A 20,205-nucleotide genomic window follows, 5' to 3' on the forward strand; every position below is an offset into this window, starting at 1 on the left:
AGCTGAAATATGAGTAAAATATACAGGGTGGAAACTTTAAGGGTGAAAACAAAATTCTCAAAATTCTCGCAATTTTTTTTTTTACAAAACTAACTTAGTTTTAGGACCCAAAAAGTCAATGAGTGAACTCTGAACAAAGTCTGAGAAGGTGCTGCAACGCCTGAAATGTCACTTTGTAGATCATATTTTTGGAATTAAACTGTCATTTAAAATCATTTCTGATTCAGAATTTTTAGACTGGTGACAAATTATGACTCAGTGGTTTATTTTATTGTTGTAATTTGTGTTTAATTATTGCCACAGACACCTTACAGGCAGATACTGAAGCATTTTTACCCTCAAAACAACGTTTTTTAAAAGGAGCCGTTCGAGCCACTATAATCATCCGGCCGCCATCTTAGGTGCTCTGCCGCCCCCTGCTGGGAGACCCCGTACGTGAACCGAAAATACGTCACATCCGGACAGACTGCTCCATTCAGACGACCAACATGGCGGTGAGTCTGAACAATCCGCGTCCATCCAACTTTAAATAACAAATATTTTAATTTTTTGACCTTATTATGTGTTTTTAAAAGTGGTAGACTGTGTTAAAATGGCGGTTTTGTTAATGAAATGTTCGTTTTAAAAGTTTTCACGCCGCCGTTTCTTGGCGCTGGCATCACAGAGTTGACAGTACGAGTTAGCAACAGCCGTTAAATCTCTTTTTTTGTGTGTGTTTACAGACTGAAAACTTGAGAATGATGTCCAGCATCGACATTCAAAGGTAAGATAATGTCACAGTCCATGTAAATGAATGAGAATACGCTGGGAGAAACTGCTCGTGGTGCTCAGACATGCTAACAGATGTTCAGTTTTAGCTTCAGGGAGGTTTTTCTGGATTATTATTATTATTGTGGTGTTTTAGTGCAGACCTTTCCAGCGAGACTGAGCCTGCTGTGGTTCTGCTCTTTCCTGTTGCGTCTGCTAGAGAACCATGAGGCTGTTTGAGGCCCTGCTGTGGATCCACATGGCAGGGTTATAGGTAAACCTCTGACAATCTACAGGGTTCTAAGTAAACCTCAGACAAACCTATAACGCTGCAGACAAGTTGAATAAAGTGTAAATTTCATCGAATAATTCAAACTGATTGACTAAGATGATGGAATAGACAACAGATAAGAAATATTAGACCTTTAAAAGGTAAAGTTTCAAAGTGCAGACAAGTTTAATAAATGTACAAGCAGTTTATATCAGGTTTTATAAATGAAAACTAATTCAGAACCAAGTCCAGAACTCTGTATCTGCCAATATTTTAGTTTTTGTGGTTCGACTTGTCAAACCTGCTCAATCAGTTCTAGAAGTTCAACAGAAATAACTTTTCCTTTTCATTTTTGAGTCCAAATATTTCCTATTAACGTGTTCCACATGTTTAGTTTTATTATTATTGTGACATTTCATGACCGCTTCATTTCTCCTCGTGTTTCAGGTGACCCTTAATCAGATTATTTGATCTGCGTGTCTGATTTTACAGATTGTGAATCAGTGTGAATATGTCCAGTGTTTAATGTTGAATACTTTGATTTTTCAGAACCCAGGAGCTGATGATGAACCTTCTCCTGCTCAGACCTCCTGACTGACCTGCTGGTTAAATGGGACTATGAGATGGTAAGGAAATGTGGTTTTTGTGTTGTAAAGTTAAAAACTCTTCCTCGTCTCTTCAGGAAGGATGAAGACCATCAATTATCTCAACATGTAATAGACTTTTAGAGAGACAAGCACTGGTCTTGTATGAAAAAATAGTTTTAAAATTTGACCAGTTGAGTAATAAGTTTAGGCGTTTCATGCAATTTCTAAATTAGTATATCAGACTGAATTCTTGATATTCCTTCAGTGTGAAAGTTCTGATTTTTATGATGTGGTGATGAAAGTCCAGATGTAGCAGCAGATTTACACTACTGTTCAACAGTTTGGGGTCATCCAGATAATTCCATGTTTTCCATGAAAACTCCCACATTTATCCATGTGCTAACATAACTGCACAAGGGTTTTCTAATCATCAATGAGCTTTTCAACACCATTAGCTAACACAATGTAGCATTAGAACACAGGAGTGATGGTTGCTGGAAATGTTCCTCTGTACCCCTATGGAGATATTCCATTAAAAATCATCTGTTTCCAGCTAGAATAGTCATTTACCACATTAACAATGTCTACACTGGATTTATCATTCATTTAATGTCATCTTCATTTTTTTTAAATGCTTATCTTTCAAAAATAAGGAGATTTTTAAGTGACTCTGAACTGTTGAATGGTAGTATATGTCCAAGATGATAGAAGTTTGTCTAAAACTACTTAAAAATGGTCCAAAGTAACTTAAAACTCCTCTAGGTTTCCTCAAAAATCGTCTAAAATAACCCCCCAAAAAATTAAAATCTAAATGACAAAAACTTGTCCAGAATCAGTCAAAAAAAATTTTTTAAAAAAAGCCTAAAATGACTTGCTTGGAATGAGTCAGAATTGTCATAAATGATTCAGTAATTGTCCGAAATGACTCAGAACCGGTTCAGATTACTTTGAAACGGACTCAGACTGACTTTAAAATGATCCAGACATCCTCTATTTTAGCTGAAGTTGCTGTAAAATTAGCTAAAGTTGCTCTATATTAGTTAAAGTTGCTCTATATTAGTTAAAGTTGCTCTATATTAGATAAAGTTGCTCTATTTTAGCTGAAGTTGCTGTAAAATTAGCTAAAGTTGCTCTAAATGAGTTAAAGTTGCTTTAAATTAGTTAAAGTTTTTCTATATTAAAGTTGCTCTACATTAGTTAAAGTTGCTCTATATTAGTTAAAGTTGCTCTATATTAAAGTTGCTCTATATTAGTTAAAGTTGCTCTATATTAGTTAAAGTTGCTCTATATTAGTTAAAGTTGCTCTATATTAAAGTTGCTCTATATTAGTTAAAGTTGTTGTATATTAAAGTTGCTCTATATTAGTTAAAGTTGCTCTATATTAGTTAAAGTTGTGTTCAGTGACCCCAAACCTTTGAGCTTTTGTGTAAATATGGATGTCAGACAAGATTTATTATTAAAGGCAACGCAACGTCTGAACCCCAAAACCCATCTGTTAGTTTCAATTTTATGTTTTCATTTTAGGAGCTGATAATTAATCAGAGCCAGAAACTGTAAAATAAAATCAGGATTTTGTCAGTTTATAATCTCCTTGAACCACACATCTGTGATTTCTGTTTAAACTGAACCAGATCTGAGCTTAAAATGCTGATTTTATATTAAAACCAGAACTGTGACCAACAATCAGGTGATAAATAAAATAAATGCAGTAGGACTTAAGGACAGACGAGTTACTGCAGTGGATTGAAGCAGTTTGTAGAGGCTGTAACCATGGAAACAGGTCCAGTCCAGCAGCTTTAGTGAAGACATGCAGCTGATGTTTGTGTTTTTATTCTCAGATCTAAGAGGAAGAAGCAGCATGAAGGCTGTTGATTCACCTCACAGGTAGTAGACCAGGTAAATATGTTCTGCGTCATCATCATTATTATTATTTGTATAAATATTATCATTATTGTGGTGTTTTAGTGCAGACCTTTCCAGCGAGACTGAGCCTGCTGTGGTTCTGCTCTTTCCTGTTGTGTCTGCTAGAGAACCATGAGGCTGTTTGAGGCCCTGCTGTGGATCCACATGGCAGGGTTATAGGTAAACCTCTGACAATCTACAGGGTTCTAAGTAAACCTCTGACAAACTACAGGGTTCTAGGTAAACCTCTGACAAACTACAGGGTTCTAGGTAAACCTCTGACAAACTACAGGGTTCTAGGTAAACCTCTGACAAAGTATAGGGTTCTAGGTAAACCTCTGACAAACTACAGGGTTCTAGGTAAACCTCTGACAAAGTATAGGGTTCTAGGTAAACCTCTGACAAACTACAGGGTTCTAGGTAAACCTCTGACAAACTACAGGGTTCTAGGTAAACCTCTGACAAACTACAGGGTTCTAGGTAAACCTCTGACAAACTACAGGGTTCTAGGTAAACCTCTGACAAACTACAGGGTTCTAGGTAAACCTCTGACAAACTACAGGGTTCTAGGTAAACCTCTGACAAACTACAGGGTTCTAGGTAAACCTCTGACAAAGTATAGGGTTCTAGGTAAACCTCTGACAAACTACAGGGTTCTAGGTAAACCTCTGACAAACTACAGGGTTCTAGGTAAACCTCTGACAAACTAAATTGAACTTTTATATATTTTTGTCTTTGTTCTCCTAAACTCTGTCCTGTTGTGTATCCTGGTGTATCTCATATTATTAGAATATGGCGACAGTTCTATATATTCTAGACCAGGGGTGTAAAACTGATTCTAGTCCAAGTTCCACATCCAGTCCAGTCTGATCTCCAGTAAAACCAGCAAAACCACAGCAGAATAACCTAGAAATAACCACAACTCCTAATGGTTCCTTTGTTTTACTGCAGAAATGTTCACATTTAAGGAATTATCTTTTTACTAAACATCATGAACAACCTGAAGTTTATGAAGAAAAATAAATTCAGTTTCATCAACATTCAGCCTCAGTTTATCATTTCCACATTACAACTTCCAGATCACAGAGTGTCGACAAAGAAACACAACATTTAGTCACCTGGAACTGAACCAGAGAGGATTTAACTTTAAAAAAGAAAAAAATAAGACAAAATATTTCAAAAATGAGATGCAAAACGATATGAAACAAAACAAAAAAACGACAAAAAATTAGACAACAAAAGTGACAAGAAATGGACAAATGACAAAAAGTAGCCACGAAATGACAAAAATGACAAAAAATGAGACAAACAACACTAAACAAGACAAATAAAGAGACAAAATATTAGACCAAAAATGTACAAAGCCAAAAAGAAATTAATGGAGAAACGACAACGAGACAAACTATGATAAAAGCGAGAAATAAAGCTACAAAAAAGTAGACTACCAACACAAGCAAGACACAAAGGAAACAAACACGAGAAACCAAACAACAAAAATGGGAGACAAATGTAAAAAATCTGACAAAAAATGACAAAAAGAAGACAGTATTTTAAAAAATTAGACACAAAACAACAAATTCGTCAAAAGAAAGAAACAAAACAAAAAAAATTGACAAGTTACAAAGCAGTAAAAACGAGACAAAAAAAGACAGACAAATCAACAAAAACAGATGAATGACAAAAGTCAGACAAAAAACAAAACTAGACAAAATATAACAAAATGAGACGCAAAAGAACAATGAACAATCTAGTATTTTACTCTCTGATCCAAACAACTTGTCATGATCTAGAAATGACTTTAAATTTCAAGTTTTACTAATTTACAATCTGCAGTTAATGTCTTCTCTGGAATTTTTACACTTTGAGGACCGGATTGGACCCTCTGGAGGGCCGCTTTTGGCCCATGGGCCTCATGTTGGACACCTCTGATAACACAAACTTAAACATGTCAAGAGGCTTTAAATCTTTCACTTTCTGTATATTCAGTCCAGGATTTGTAGAATTTTCACTTTGAGATATGTATGAATAAAAATATTGAACTTTTTCCACCTTATTGTGGTTTTAGAGAAAGTTCTTGATCTTTGTTTCTCCATCAGAACATGAACTAAACATCTGAGTAACTCCTGTTTTTTTCCTTCTTGCAGGTCTTCAGTATTTATGGATCCGTTTGAATCAAAGCTTCAGTTTCACCACGACGACCAGACGGAGATGCAGGTGATGATCCAAGACTCTGACATTTCTTCATCTACCAGAAGGAAAACAAAGACTTCCTATTAAAACTTTGTGCTTCCTTCTTTGTTCTCTACAGATTTCATGATCAGAGAAGGAAACCATAACATTCAATGGGACGGCTGGATTTATTTCTACACCACTTTAGGGATTAAAGAGGACTTTTCAGTGGATTTTGAGTCATTTATGTTTAGTGTCTTCTAACATAAAGAAATGAAGGAGATTATAAAAATAAAACTGATCTAATGAAGTGTTTACAGGTGGTAGAAGAACCGAGTCCTGCAGTCGTTTATCATTAATTAAACTGAATTAACTACAGTTCAGTTTGTGTTTAATTACATTAGAGTCCAAAGTCTACAGTTTACTATTAACCCTCCTGTTCTCATCTACGGGCATCAAAAAATGTTGTTTCCTTGTCTGAAAAATATCTGCAAAAAAATTCCCCAAATTTCTGAAAATTTTCAAAAACTTCAAGAAGAAAATTCCAATAATTCCTTAGAAGTTTTATTTTTTTTAAAAATCCCCCAAATTTGGCAAGAAAATTCTTGTAAATATTTTCAAAAAATGAGTAAAAATCTTCCCAAAAATCCTAAAAATATCTGAAGTGATTCCAAATAAAACCTTGAAGGGAAACTTTTATGGAATTATTGGAATTTTCTTCCTGAAGGTTTTGCAAATTTTCAGAAATTTGGGGAATTTTTTTGCTGAATTTTTTTCAGACAAGGAAAGTATTTTTTGGTGCCTGTAAATGAAGACAACTGGAAGGTTTAGGCTTTAAATGTCAGAAAATGGTGAAGAAAAACTGAAAAGTTTCTAAAGTGCAAATATTTTGCTTCTCCTGCCAACGTCTGTGTTTTCCTGTCGGTTAACGTAAAAAGACGTTGTTACAGGTGCTGTTTACGTCCGTATCTGTCCTCTGCTGCTGCGGTTTTGAGGGGATTTCTTTGGAACATTGATCAGTTTTTAGTGGATTATTTCTTTAACATGTAAAACTGATGACCTTCCACCTGGAGGCGCTGCTGCACCACACTTACTCTGGAAACGTCATATTTTTAGGTGAGTATTTGTGAAATATCAGCTGAATTTCTGTGATTTCATTAAAAAAAAATCTGCTCTGAATGTCTGTAGTTGGTTTTCAGAGTCAACTGCTTTAAATAATTCATAAATTAATGTCCATAATTCAGACGAGTCCTGAGAAAACGTTCAGTAATTTTATTAGTTTTGTCCTAATTATTTTTTATCATCTTTCTAACACTTCCTAAATGGAGCAAATAATAAAAGAAATAATACATCCAAAAAAACATTTAAATTAAAAAAAATATTTGAACAATGATATTTGCTGAATGTAAAAATAAGGTAAATTTATAATAAAACGACAGAAATAACACTGGAATTAACAAATGTAAAAACGTCTGATTTTATTACAATATGAAAAAAAATTTGAATTACATTTAAAAATGGCACCGTTTATCATTATTAGTCATTACAAATATATTAGGCATTAAAGTGACTAAATATTAAAGGATCAAAATTTATTATTGTATAAAATAATACATTTCAAACTAATGTAAACATCATTGAAATATAAAAAAAAATGTCGAGATGTATTACATCACATAAAATAATATAATTTTTACTACTATATTTTACTCAAATTAATATAAACGTATCAGTTTATTATATAAAATACTTTTCAAACATTGGAATCATTACATTTAAAAAGTTTATGTCACATAAAATAACAAATAGAAATTAACATTGAAATTAATGTCAGAATTTATTCTAACATAAATTAAAAGCTTTAAAATTAAACAGTATTGAAATAATTGCATTAAAAATTGTAAATTATTTCTACTATATTTATTGAAATTAATCAAAAGTGTCAATTTATAATATAAAATACATTTGAAATAAATTTGAACATTATTACATTTAAAAATGTTAACGTTTATTAAATATATTCTAAGCACTAAAATTGCTAAATATAGAATCAAAGTTTATTATTTAAAAATTACAGAAAATAAAATTCCAGTAAATATAAACATTGAAATTATTAAATTCAAAAAATGTCTGTTTATTGGTCCGTCTATGGTTCGCTCATTCATTTTTCAGTTTCAAAATAAAAAAAACCCCAATAAACCACGATTTTTTTTTTGTTTTTTCCGTTTTTATAGCCTGAATGTAGAAATGTATTATTTAACCAATGAAAAAAACAGTGTTGGTTTTTTGCTCTAGCTTTTTGAAACTGAAATACAAAATACGGCTGTTGTTTTATTTTGTAGCAACACCGGAAGTCACCGAGGAAGAACAGTTTAGAGCTGGTCTGGACCGTGAACACATCTAGAATGACTGTCCTCGAGCCCTTTTCCTATTTAATTCTCTTTAAGAGTGGAAAACCCACGCAGAAATCATGGAGCTCCACGTTGTTCTATAATGAGAGTCAGGAGGTTCTGCTGGAGAACAGTTTAAGAAGATCAATCATGTCTGATGCTGATTTGGAGAGAGCTGGAATTTGTTCTGTTAACCACAGATGTTATTTTCAGTGCCATACTTTATTAACTGTAGAATGTTATGTTTCACTTCTGTGTGTTTTACAGTCAGATCCGACATGTGGACGACAGTTTATGACGGAATACTGGTCAACGCATTTTTATGAACGGTGAGAGGAAACGATGGAATCCAGAGATAAAATTAGAGACCACAGTCTGACTCATCATGTCACCGATCAGTCCGATAAACATCTTCACAAGGATGTAAAAAGGATTACAAAAATATAACAAAAACTACCTGCGTATTTTAATCACTCAGACTGCAGTACTGGAAGTATTCTAGTCTTCCTCTGCCACGTCTCTAAAAGTATCTTTTTGCCATTTCTAAACCAGCCAGAGTTTTTGGAAAGACAACTCACACATATATTTGACCAAATCGGATCCCTTTACTTCCATTTTTATTTAATATTGTCAGCAGATAACATGCTCTGAAATGACGGTTAGGACGGAGAACTGAACGTGTTTTATCGTTTTCTGAGTGACTAGTTTTAACAACATGGTCTCAGTTTTTTCTGATGTATTTTATCAGATCCAGCTGATATTCTGCTGCGTGTTCTGATGTATTTTATCAGATCCAGCTGATGTTCTGCTGCCTGTTGTTCTGATGTATTTTATCAGATCCAGCTGATGTTCTACTGCGTGTTCTGATGTATTTTATCAGATCCAGCTGATGTTCTGCTGTGTGTTGTTCTGATGGGAGGCTACTGAGGGTCTGAGTGTGTTTCTGAAAACAAACCCGAGTTAAACCTGAAGTTCTGCTCTGGATCAGTTCCACTGAACTCAGACTAACACACAGCAGTGGACGTGCTTCTATGTTGTGGGTTTTCTTGGTGAGACATTAATTAGTTTTGTGGCTCGTTATTAACCAGGCAGCCTGTGTTAAGTTGTGATTATCCCCAGTTAACCTGGGCGTGTTTCCTGAACAATCACCAGGTGTTAAACACCTGACAGGATGACAAAGATCTATGTGGATGAAGCGGGATGTTTATCAGACTCATGGGTGACATGATGAGTCAGACTGTGGTCTCTAATTTTATCTCTGGATTCCATCGTTTCCTCTCACCATTCATAAAAAATACGTGTTTTTTTTTATTTTTTATTGCGACCAGCACATTTCATTTTACTGTCTGTAGGTGATATTTACATGGATAAAGACTTTATTAAGTAGTGATGTCCACGTTTTTCGGCAGGTTTTCTTTATCTAGTATCTTTATTTCACACACATGTGGTCTGGAGGAATCTGCGACGAAATATCTGGAGACGGAAACTATCAACACTTCACCTGATTAAACTGGAATCGCCAGAGTTCTTCACATTTTAATACTTAAAAATACTTACTTGGACTATTAAAGCGATTTCGTTCACACTGAGATCATGAGCTCTCAGTGTGATGCGTCTACTTCCTCTAAATAAGACAAACAAACACGTCTTCGTTGTTTTCACAGTACGTGGTGCAGAGTTTGGGACAGAGAAGTGACGTCAAGTCGCCACGAGTTATGAGTTTGATTTCCGGTTCTGCCGGCGGCTTCCAAATGGGAAAAAGGCTTTTTCTTTTGTTTAAACCTTAAAATTTGTAAAAACGCAGCGTTTTTTCCTTCTCTACTTTTTGTTTTTCGAATTTAATTTTTAAACGAAAAAACAAAAAAAAAAAACTGGTCAAGTATTTGTTTTTTTCTCATTTTATTTTGAAACGGAAAAACGAATGAGCGAACCATACACGGCTTTACGCGGATTTATCTGGTAATTGGATTTTCCGTTCTGAAACGGGTACTGAAAAACATAAAACGAGTGGTTATTTGATTTTCGTTTTAAAATACAAAAATTAAAATTGAAATACAAGGCATTTTTCCTTTTCATGATCAAAAAGGGATATACGATTTTTTTTTAAAAAAATGCTTTGATTTTCGTTTTATATTTAGTATAACAAGAAAGTAAAATCAGTAAGAGACAGAAACGAAAAAAGGTCCGTTTTTTCATTTTCTGAGACCGGAAGTGGTCATCAGCAAGTGTGGAGCCAAACAGAGTACGGTGCAGAGACTGGATATAATTTTTTTCGTTAGTTTTCATGGTCAGAATGAGAGATCAGGTGGCCGATCTTAAAATAAATCAATATTGATTTTTTTATAGAGCGTTAAAGTTTTGCGAAGCCAGCGGGCGGGACTACTTGATTGACAGTCTGGTCTGGAATGATTGACAGGTCCTATGGAGGAGGCAGCAGAGACTCTGCTCTCCTCGTTTGGATTAATTCTGATATAATAACTGTTGGTTTATTTATCGGTGGAGCAGCAGATCATTTTCCACAGACAGTTTTCCTGCCCGTTGGCTTGTTTTAACCAGTTTTCTACCTTCGGCTGATTCTACCAGCAGACACTGAAAGGACTCTGATAGTTTGGTAAGTAAATGTTTATTTTCGTATCGGTGCCGCTTTTAAAGCACTTTATATGCAGCTTTAGTGTCAGATATAATGTGTGCCATGCAGTCCAGATGTTGGTGGAGTTTGTTTCTGTGTGTGTTGACCAGAAAAGAGAGTTAGCATCCGGTAAATATTAGTTTTAATGTGAATTAGTGATGCTGACCGAGTTAGCTGCTCAGTTGTAGCCTGATTAATGCTAACGTAGTATTAAGCTAACGTAGCATTAAGCTAACGATGTTTGTGTTGAGTTTCATGTGAACAGCTAAAGTGTGTTGTCTTACTGTAATGTGGTACATTTAGTTAATAAAACTGTGGCTGGTTGACATTAATGTAACGTTCAGGAAACTTAAATGTAATTAAAACAGTAACGTTAATGTTCTAGTTGTCAGTAATCAGCTTTAATTTGACACTAAAAAAGACTCTGATAGTTTTAAATGACATCAGTTTCATGAATATGTTGAAAATTGTCTCATTTGTTGTTGTGATGTTGCTGCTGATTCATTAAAACCAGATGATCCGTGTTGAAGATACGTTTAGTTCTAGTATCCGAAGCACAAGAAGGAAAATGGAAGTTTAGTTCTGCTACATCAAAGATTTCAGGAATAAAATAACTAAATGAGTCTTTATGCCTCAAACTTCATTTTACAATAATGAAATAATGAAATAATCACAGATAATAAAAATATAAATAGCAGAGAAAACCTGAGAGAATAATTTCCTGAAAAGTCTGTGAAGGAAAAGCAGCTTTTTATCCTGAAAGATCAGAATCAGCTCCAACATCTGTATCTGACAGCATCAAGTCAACCAGAAAGAAAAGAAAAAAGAAAATGACTTCTTTCTGATCACATCTGTTCTGCTGCTCACAGGCTGCTGCTGCTCACATTCTTCACATTTATAGTCCATTTTTAAAAGTTCAGCAGACAGGTGCTCTGCTTTGGAGTGTGACGATGTCGTCGGTGATGTGGAGATGGAAGTTTCCGTTTCATCCACAGCGTGCTTTAGGGCAGCCGGGTCGGACTTGATGTTTGAAATACTGACCTGTAGCTCAGATTTAACTGTCTGTAGTTCTGTTTTGATGGATGTTAAATTTTCACTCAAAGCCGCCAGGAGCTGAGTCTTTAAAATAACCACCGTCTCGTTACAGAGTGAAAGTAGCAGTTCCTCCTGAAGGTCAGAGATTGCAGCATCTGAGGGCCTCTTCAAAAGAAGACGTAGTTGATGAAGGCGTTCTGGAGCAGGACCAGAAAGACCACGACCAAGCAGCCTTGAGATCTTAGGCAGCGTCTCCCTCAGGTGGGTGTCAGCGGTGTTCACGGTCAGGTCTGTGGTAATCCTGTCAAAAAACAAAACAGAAAAAAATCTAGATTATGAATCAAAATGTAACCAAAGCACTCCGTGTATAACGCCATAGTATAGGATGTAGTTCAGAAAATGTCAAAGTATAGTATACTTTACTCAAGAATAACATAGTATGGCCTGTAGTTCATAGTACAGCATGTTGGCAAAAAAACCCAACTGATTATTATGTAGTTCAAAAAGTGCAAAATGATACGATGCTGCCTAAAATTGTCAGGTATGATATGTGGTTCAAAAAATGTCATAGTGCAGTATATTGTCAAAATAGTATGTTTTTCAAGAAAACATCAGAGTATAATATGTCGTCTAAAAAATGCCATAGAATAATATTTCATTGCACAAGTAAAAGTAGAATAATTTTTAAAACTGTTCAAATTCTTATAATATGTTGCTAAAAAACAAAACCAAAACAAAAAAAACGTCATAGTAATATGTCAATTTAAAAAGCCTATAGTACAGAGTTTCACCCAACAAATGTCATAGTGTAACATGTCACTCTAAAAACGTCATAGTTTAGCATGTTGCTCTAAAAACGTCATAGTATAGCATGTCGCTCTAAAAACATCATAGTATAGCATGTCGCTCTAAAAACGTCATAGTGTAGCATGTTGCTTTAAAAAAGTCATAGTGTAGCATGTCACTCTAAAAACGTCATAGTTTAGCATGTCGCTCTAAAAACATCATAGTATAGCATGTTGCTCGAAAACCTCATAGTAGCATGTCGCTATAAAAAACATCATAGTATAGCATGTCGCTTTAAAACATCATAGTATAGCATGTCGCTCTAAAAACATCATAGTATAGCATGTTGCTCGAAAACCTCATAGTAGCATGTCGCTATAAAAAACATCATAGTATAGCATGTCGCTTTAAAACATCATAGTATAGCATGTCGCTCTAAAAACGTCATAGTATAGCATGTCACTTTAAAACATCATAGTATAGCATGTTGCTTTAAAACATCATAGTATAGCATGTCGCTTTAAAACATCATAGTATAGCATGTCACTCTAAAAACATCATAGTATAGCATGTTGCTCGAAAACCTCATAGTAGCATGTCGCTATAAAAAACATCATAGTATAGCATGTCGCTTTAAAACATCATAGTATAGCATGTTGCTTTAAAACATCATAGTATAGCATGTCGCTTTAAAACATCATAGTATAGCATGTCGCTCTAAAAACATCATAGTATAGCATGTTGCTCGAAAACCTCATAGTAGCATGTCGCTATAAAAAACATCATAGTATAGCATGTCGCTCTAAAAACGTCATAGTATAGCATGTCACTTTAAAACATCATAGTATAGCATGTTGCTTTAAAACATCATAGTATAGCATGTCGCTCTAAAAACGTCATAGTATAGCATGTTGCCCAAAAAATGTCATAGTATAGCATGTGGCTCTAAAAACATCATAGTTTAGCCTTTAGTCCACAAAACGTTGTTATGTCCCAGCTGTCTGAAGTAGGTGAGGAGCAACACAAAAACAGTACAAATGCTGGTTTCCAGAGGGTTTGACGAGAATTTATTTGAAAGAGGAAGTTTACAACAACACAACATGTGAGGGGGTTAAAAACAAATGGGTGTTAGTAAAATAAAAATAAATAAACAGAACTAAAAGTGAACTTCATGTTGACATTGATGGGCATTCCAACCAGGAACAAAGTAAAAGATAATCAATATGAAAAAAAACTCTTCCTGTTCACCTCTTAAAACCCAAAAACACACCACAGTAGCAGCCTAAACTAAAACTACCAATGGGTTCCCTGTTTTCCTTTGTGAACAATTCAAAGGTCCCTCTCTATCTCCCCACACATCCACCAACCACTGGAACACATCTCCAAAGTTCTGCTGGACCAGCTCAGCTTCCCCTCAGAAGAAGTGCTGCCACCTGCCAGATGAAGGAGCCTTTTGAGAGGCAGCTGGCATCGTGATTGGACTGTACTTTGGTCTGTTCCAATCCAGCTTCAGCTCCAGAGACGGCAGGCGGGACGAGTCAACGGAGGCCGGATGGACGAAGGCATGCAGCTGAGTACAATCCAGAAAACAACAGAGGAGGAGTGCAGCAGCCCAGAGCCAGAACAACCAGAGTAGCATCGTATGTCTCTTAGAAAACATCATAGTATAACCTTTGCTATGAAAAAAACACCATCATATACATCGTATATTGTACAAATAACAAGTCAAAGGAAAGAGACATACATTGTAGAATTGTAGTAATTGTGGGCTGACTGATTTACTGATTATCAGTATCTTATTTTTTACTGATTTACGGTAATAAATACATTTAAAAATGGTGCTACTTTGGCTCTGAACCTTTATCTACCTGTGGTTACTCAGTCTTCTGGAGTGATTTGATTGGTTATACGTCACAAATAAAACTCCTTTAACTTAACATCTGTAAACAAAACAAAAACGTATCAACAAAGTTTTCTGTTAGAGTTTGTGTTCTTCTAAGTTTAACTCCAAGATTTTAAATATTTTCATTTACTGCAAATGAATATCTACTCCAAATGTTTCACTAATAATTATTATCAGCCTTAAAAACCCACAAAACTCCCCTCTGTACTGGACCACACTTAGTACAGTCTGGTTCCCCCTTCTATAAATCTGCTTGGAATCTTCCACTTCCTGTTTGTCAAAGTGGCCTTCTACCTGGACAGGTTTTGTTGGAGCTCATGCAACAAACATTTTGGGTAACTGCACTTTAATATGGATGGATGACACTGAATTAGAGTCTGTTTTAATGAGACTGAGTTAAGATGTGTAGCTCTGTCATTAAATAGGAAATTATTTCTCAGAATTCACAGAGAAAAGTCTGAAATGTTTGCTAGGTTAGCATCCCACATGTTCTTTGGCTCAGCTAAAGCTAACTCTCTCCAACTTCTGGATCTCTTGAGTTGCTTGTTGTTAAAATATCTTGCTAGAGGTGCTGAAGCTCAGAAAGTCTGAGATGTTTGTTCAAAATAAGCTCATTCTAAAGTCTGATCTGAACTGTTCTCTTTTGTTTGAACTTTCCCTAAATTTAGGAGTTAATGACAGAGCAGCACATCCAGACTCAGTCTCATTTATGTAGAGATTAAACTTCAGTGTCATTCATTGATGTTAAAGTGCAGTTTTTCAAATGTTTGTTGCACATGCTCCCGACCAAACCAGTCCAGGTGGAAGACGATGTGAAGAGAAAGCTCCAGAGGATGAATATCACACATTTACGTTGGAAATAAATGTCCTTTAATTAGACATTGTCATGCAAAAGTTGGATTTCCCTTTAATGATGTTCAAATCTTTGTTTTGTTGATGTTGGTTTCTAAATGTTTTTTGACACTCAGCCCCAAAGATTAAAACCTTTTACGGCTCACAAGCTGCAACAATTCACACATTATCAACTATCTTTCTGACTAAACTAAGATAAAAAGTGAAAAACTGCCTGATTCCTGCATCATGAATGTAAATCTTTTTGGTTTTATGACAGTAAACTGAATATATTTGGGTTTGACATTTTATAAACCAAAACAAGAAATTAATTAGTGGAGAAAACAATCAACAGATTAATGGACAAAGAAAATGTGTTTTCTAACATATATGGCTGAATTACTCCAACATTACAAGATACATACAATTTGAATTCAATTTTATTTACATAACGCCAATTACAGGTCAAATTGTCTCAAGACACTTTATTTTTATATTTTTTGTCATATTTAAAATATGACAAAGTAAGAAATTTAAACCTCTTGACTAATCCAATTTATTATTTGGTTTTTAAGAGACTAATCGACAACTAAAATAACTGTCTCCACTAAAACTAATAAACATGAGGTCAAATAGAAGGAACAGTTTTAAATACTGCAGTCCCACAATGACAAGAATAAAGTTTGTCAACAAAAACTAAATCTGCTGGTGGATTCCATTAAAGTCCTAATAAATGATAATAAAGTGTGATACTAAAGGTTTGTGGTGCTAAAAATGTCAAAGTAAAGATATGAAGTTGAACATGTGGATGGAGGTTGATAAAAGTTTCTCTCCCTTCATTTCTCTGGAGCGACTCCATGGATTTTATGGATGGTGGTTAAAGACCTGCTCTTCTAGTGGTCTTCCTTCTCGTTGCTGTAAAAAGTCAGTCCATCCTGACCGACTTCAACACCTCTTCATGACAACTTGTTCTGCCTCTGACCTGGTGGAAACTCCAGAAACTCGGGAAAACCTGTGGAGACTCGAAGAACTCGTGGAGACTTGAAGAACTCGTGAAGACTCGAAGAACTCGTCAGGCGGGGGAAGGTGTGGTGGGCGGTGTGGGGAGGTGGGGGAGTAGAGGGGGGAGGCCACCACCCACCTCTCCGCCTACTCTCCGCCCTGACTCCACCCAGACTCCGCCTCAGCTCCACCCATGTGGTCACTTCAGGAACTACGATGTCAAAGGGACGACGAATTTATTTCTTTTCATCTGATCTGTAGCTCAGTGAGTTAAGGATTTGCCTATGGAGCTGCAGGTCGCTGGTTCAAGACCAGACACTTCTTAAATTTTAACAAAATCCTGACAAAGACAAAGAAAGAAAACTGCCTGTGGCTGGTCTTGAACCTGCGACCTTCCACTTGGTAGTCCTCTTCTTATCCTCCTGAGCTACTCGCTCAGATACTAATTCTTCTTTTTTTTGCGCATTTATCATCTATTTTTTGTCGTTTTCGATTTTTTTTTTAGCTCGAGTCTCGACTCGACCGTTTTTCTCAGGAGGTTGGACTTCAGCCTTTGTGCTGGAGGGTTGAACCCTCAGTTCCAAGACTTTCCAAAGCCTCCACACCTCCCGAGTCCTCAGGACCTGAGCTTTCACACAGTCTGAGGACTGAAATTTTCTAAGTTCCTGAGTAGTTCTCTGTTAGATTGAACTTCCAGACAGTCCAAGGACTGATATCTTCTAAGTTCCTGAGTAGTTCTCTGTTAGTTTGAACCTTCAGACAGTCTGAGGACTGAAATTTTAAAAGTTTCTCAGTACTTCTCTGTTAGTTTGAACTTTCTGGTTAACAGAAGCCTTAAAACTTGTGACCATGAGTCTTGATTTCACATTTAGATCATCCATCTGAGTTCTTCTCAGACCTTCACCTGTGGGTTTTTTAGAAATCCTCAACAAACTTTGATTTTCTTCACTGAACAGTAAAGTTTGTGGAGATCAGAAGGTAACATTAGTTTGATCTTTATCTTTATCTATCTTTATCTGGAAAGCAGTTTTCTGAAATGAGTTCTTAGTAAATCTGTCCACAATCAAACCAAGAACATAGAAAGAGGAAATGTTTGAAGAAACAACTTGATGTTTTCATTTCAGACTAGAAAACACTTTCAGACCTTTATCTGTTTTTGCTCTTTTGATCATTTTATTGTTTCTTCTGTTTAATTTGATCTTCTAAAGTTTAACTGGTGTCTTTTCAAATGTTTTGTCTTTAGTTTGATTCTTCTTAAATCTTTAGTTTTGCTCTTTTCTCACCTTTAATCTTTTCTAATGTCTGATTTGATTTCCAAATGTTGTCTTTTTAATGTTTAATTATTGTTTTTTCAAATGTTTTATCAGCTTGTTTGAAAAAATTCCTTTTCTTTCCCAATGTTTAATTTTTCGATTAAATCTTTAATGTTTTTCTTTGTAAATGTTTTACCACCTTTTAATGGTTAATTTTCTTTTTAAATGCTTCATTGTGTTTTCTGTTTAATTCCTATTTAAAGTTTTATTGTCTTTAAGATTTAATTTTCTAATTAAACATTTAATTTTTTTAATTCAATGTTTTGTCTTTTTTAAAGCTTTAATAATCTAATGTTTTGTATTTTTTTAAATGTTTAATATTCTTGTTTAAATTTTTTTTTTTAATGTTTAATTATCTAAAATGTTTCGTTTTTAATGTTTCACATTTTTGTTTAAAAAATTTTGTTTGTTCATAATTACATGTTTTGTATCTTCTGTTTAATTATTTAATTAAATATTTTGTCTGTTTAATATTATTTAACTGTATTTAATGTTTAATTTTCTATTTAAAAGTTTTATTATATTAAATGCTTTTTTCCTTTGATTTAATTGCTTTTTTACTGTAGTTTATTTCTTTAATCTTTTTTTTCTGTCAAGATTTTAACCCCAACCTTAAAAATGAAACAAACCCTTAAATCACAATGAAAATACTTCTGTTGTCACAATCATGAGTTAGTCAATTATTCAGTTTATCAATTCAACTTTATTTGTTTAGCACCTTTTACACAGATGAACAAGCAAAGAGGAAAAACTATGCTAAAACTATGATTAAAACTGAAAAACAAACAAAAACAAAGATTTAACATGGTAATAAAATGTGTTGTGTCCAGGGGATGGAGGGAGTTTATTGAAGTCTTCTTGGGCTCACATGGGAAATCATTTAAAATATAAACTTGATATTCAGTCTAAGGAAACTGCAGAGTGACAGAAGAACCAACAATATCTCCTGTTTTCTCCTTTAATGAGTCGACTCTTCTTGTGCTTTCAGACCAAAGAACTACAGACTCTTCACAACCTGCTCAAACTCTTGGTACAGGACCTCACCACACGGGTCAAGAAGGTTTCTGTCTCATTTCTACTCTGAAGCTCAGCTTCTCCTGCTCAAACTGCTGACAAATGTTTCTGCTGCTCTAAAGTCTGGTCTCCAGAACTTCCTAAAAACTCTCAAAGTCTCTTCTGCTGCAGGTTGCTTTGGAGAACTGTTGCAGAAAACCTCACTAAACCACATGGAGGAGCCTCAAGATAGTCGTCCAAATGAAACCATACAAAAACCAAACTAACACAACCCAAACGCTAAAGTCTCCTGCAGCCTACCAGAGAACCTCTGAGAACAGAGAATCAGGACAGGAACTCTTACCTTCTGGACAACCAACGCTGGTTCTCAAACAAGAATACAGAATGTGTCTGACCAAAAACCTCTAAAGACTCACTACAGCCAAGATAAAGACACAACTCAGCTGCACCAAATCCACTAATCACTGCACACATTAGCACCATGTGCTAACTGTGGCTGAAGAACCACATTTACCAAGACAACTATCCAGTACAAAGCCCTAAAACACACCAAGAAACACATTAAAGATGATTTTACTGCTGGAAGCTGCAAGCCAACGCCTAAAGAACGAACTAAAGCAACGGAACCAAACCCAGTTCAGTGGTGAAGAGAAGCAGAGGAAATGTTTGTCTGCAGCTAAATAAAGCAGGAAGACACTGAGCTGCTCAGGTGTTCCTGATAACACCTAGCAGCCACCTGGACAGCCAATAGGAACACAGCTTCCTGGAAGTCCAGAGGGCTGGGTTAGTCAAGGAAATTTAGTTTAAAGTTGAAGCAGAAAGTTAATAAAGAAAGTTGAAAACCACCTTCTGATACCTGAAATCTCTGAGTTTTCACACAAAGAACACCTGAACATGTCAAACTGGTTCCATAGTAGAACCATCATTGTAAAAACATCATAGTATGGTGTGTTGCTCAAAAAACATTAGGACCCGGCTGTCTAGGGTCGCAGAGGAGCAACACAAGAACAGGACAAACACTGGTTTCCAGGGGGTTAGGAGGATATTTATTTGAAAGAGTAAGTTTACAACAACACAACATGTGAGCAGAAAAATCACAAAGTCTGTCTTTAGTTCAGCTGAAAATATTAGTTTTTGTCTTTTTTATTGACCAAACTTTTCAGGAAGTAGATGAAGAATAATTAAAGCTCTCATGTAGAAGTCCAACCTATTTTGGATCCTTGTGGAGAGTTTAATCTTAGAGTTTGTAAAGCTGTTGAGTTTTTAGAGTCACATGGATTGTTTTGACATTTAATAACCGAGTCCTGAAATAAAATTACAGTTGTGGATTTCTGTCATTTAGTCTGGACTAAACAAATAACAGCTGTTTTATTTATTTTATTGTGTTTTTATCCTCTGTAAAGTGACCTTGGGTGTTATGAAAGGCGCTGCCAAATAAAATGTATTATTATTATTATTATTATTATTATTATTATTATTATTATTATTAATAATAATAATAATAATAATAATAATAATAATAATAATAATAATAAATCTTTGAATGTTGACCTAAAAGGTTGGTTTCAGGAAGTATTCCATCTACAAGGTCCTCAAACATCCACCTTAAAGGAACATTCCACCAAA

At 35.1% G+C, this 20,205-nt stretch overlaps 1 long non-coding RNA gene and 2 other non-coding genes across 6 annotated transcripts; all 3 read left to right on the plus strand.

The window, feature by feature from the left end:
- The first annotated feature begins 207 nt into the window (after window positions 1–207).
- On the plus strand, window positions 208–19,914 carry LOC111586096 (uncharacterized). 4 transcript variants are annotated; one of them, XR_008604108.1, is made up of 11 exons: window positions 231–494; window positions 723–763; window positions 1,568–1,644; window positions 3,444–3,501; window positions 5,652–5,721; window positions 5,816–6,792; window positions 8,019–10,677; window positions 11,843–11,991; window positions 13,852–14,156; window positions 18,554–18,625; window positions 18,751–19,911. It is a non-coding gene; the product is annotated as an uncharacterized LOC111586096 (long non-coding RNA). The 4 variants fall into 4 exon arrangements; XR_008604106.1 differs by having other exon boundaries at window positions 232–494; window positions 18,554–19,911; XR_008604109.1 differs by lacking the exon at window positions 13,852–14,156 and having other exon boundaries at window positions 208–494; window positions 18,554–19,914.
- On the plus strand, window positions 904–1,038 carry LOC111586098 (small nucleolar RNA SNORA9). The gene has a single exon (XR_002747931.1). It is a non-coding gene; the product is annotated as a small nucleolar RNA SNORA9 (small nucleolar RNA).
- On the plus strand, window positions 3,570–3,704 carry LOC111586097 (small nucleolar RNA SNORA9). The gene has a single exon (XR_002747930.1). It is a non-coding gene; the product is annotated as a small nucleolar RNA SNORA9 (small nucleolar RNA).
- Window positions 19,915–20,205: the final 291 nt, after the last annotated feature.

Source organism: Amphiprion ocellaris, chromosome 15 (assembly GCF_022539595.1).
Source record: "Amphiprion ocellaris isolate individual 3 ecotype Okinawa chromosome 15, ASM2253959v1, whole genome shotgun sequence".
In the NCBI taxonomy this organism is placed as follows: Eukaryota; Metazoa; Chordata; class Actinopteri; family Pomacentridae; genus Amphiprion; species Amphiprion ocellaris.